We start from the raw sequence: 1,983 nt of genomic DNA on the forward strand, positions 1-1,983 counted from the left end.
AAAAAGTAACCAGGACTGCTAGGGATGAGAGCACCCACTGATACAAGGGAACTGATATAATGAGAGTTCACCAAGGCCTGTTGGACTGGGACTGAACGAGGTTGTGATCCAACCAGATTCTCTGAATGTGGCGGGCCCGGAGCCTTTTTGAAAAGCCATTGACAATGACACTGGGACTTGCTTCCTCTGCATATACTGGATTTTGGCGCTCCAGTCTGTTTGGACTCTCACCTTTCCTGGACCTGGAGGGAGGGGGGAGGAACTTGAACTTCCCACAGGGCAGGAAACCCTGACTGCTCTAGGGGATGGAGAGGGAGGAGGAGAGGGAGTGGGAGGAGTGGGAGGGTGTTGGGAGGAGGGGCTGAAATGGAAACTTTTATAATTTAATAAAAAAAATCAACAATAAGCAGAGTTGATTCTTGAAGCCTGAAGAAAATCAATAAGATTGAAGAATTACAAAGCTTTTTCAAAATCATCTAAGACAAAGACAGAAAATTTGGGATAACTCTAACCAAGAAAGTGAAAGACTCGTATAATAAAAACTGACAATTAAGGGCAAAATTAAAGAGGAAATCAGAAGATTCAATAATCTCCCATGCACATTGATCAGTGGGATTAATGTTGTAAAATGACTATTCTACCAATAGCAATTATTAATAAAAAGAATAAATCAACAATGTATATATTCTGAATTTTTGTGTTTTCATACAAAGTCGGAGATTTTTATTTCAATTTCTGTGAAGAATTGTATTAGAATTTTGATGGCGATTGTGTTGAATATATAGCATATACTGGAGAAAAGACAGCATCTTCAACAAATGGTGCCAGTACCACTGGATGGCTGCATGGACCAAGTACATAAATACAAGATATGATATCCTCAGTCTGACAGAAGAGAAAGTGAAGAAATAGTCTTGAACTCATTGGTACAGAGGCAGACTTTCTGAACAGAGCACTGATAGCAGAGGCATTAAGATCAATGATTAATAAATGGGACCTCATGAAGCTGAGAAACTTCTATATGGTAAAGGACATTATCATTTGGGCAAAGCAGCAGTCTATAGAGTGGGGGGATCTATTCTACCCCAATTAGTCATCTGATGGATGATTAATATCTAAAATATATAAATTAAAAGCCGAACATCAAGAAAACAAATAATTCAATTCAAACTTGGGATAGAGAACTAAGCACAGAACCCTCAAGAAAATGAAACAGAAATGGCTGAGAAACCTTTAAAGACATGTTCAACATCTTTAGCCACCAGGGAAATGCAAATTGAAAGTACTTTGAGATTTCATCTTATACCAGCCTGAATGGCCAATATCAATAAAATAAAGCAAGTGCTGTCAATGATGTAGAGAAAGGGTGACAATCCTGTAGTCCCAGCACTGAGACGGGGAAGTGTTTATATAATTTATTGAAACTTTCATATATGCATAATAACATATTTTGGACATATTCACCCATGCCATCCTTCTCAACTTTCTTTTTTTTAAATATATATTATAATTCAGAGGGTTCAATTTGTGTTGCCAGTATAGGGACTGGAGTTGGGCCTCCACTGAGATATGGTTGACCAAAGGGGTTCCAATTCTTAAACTGACTCTCCCCAGAAGAGATCAACTGTCAACAGCTCCTCAGAAGCCCCGCCCCCAGAAAGGGGCGTTTGCGGGGGGGGGGGGGGAGGGACGAAGCAGTCTACTCAAGGACCACGGGCGCGCATGCGCGGGTGGGCAAGGGTTGTTGCAGGGGGAGTCAGGGAGGCCCCTGTTAAGCTTCTGGCTCCACCAGTGCCAGAGTCCCCTCTTCTCCCCAGCCGCCGCCAAGAAGTTGCCGCCTATCGTCCTTCTCCACCTAGGCGCGGAGGTGCTCGGACTTGGCCGCGGGTGAGCCCTTGGAGCCGACCGGTGAGGGCTCAACTTAGTTGAGGGAAGTCTGGGCGTGAGGAGCGGTCACAAGCATCGGCCTCTCAGACTTGGTTG

The sequence above is a fragment of the Myodes glareolus genome, chromosome 12, assembly GCF_982192425.1.
Source record: "Myodes glareolus chromosome 12, mMyoGla1.1, whole genome shotgun sequence".
Lineage (NCBI taxonomy): Eukaryota > Metazoa > Chordata > Mammalia > Rodentia > Cricetidae > Myodes > Myodes glareolus.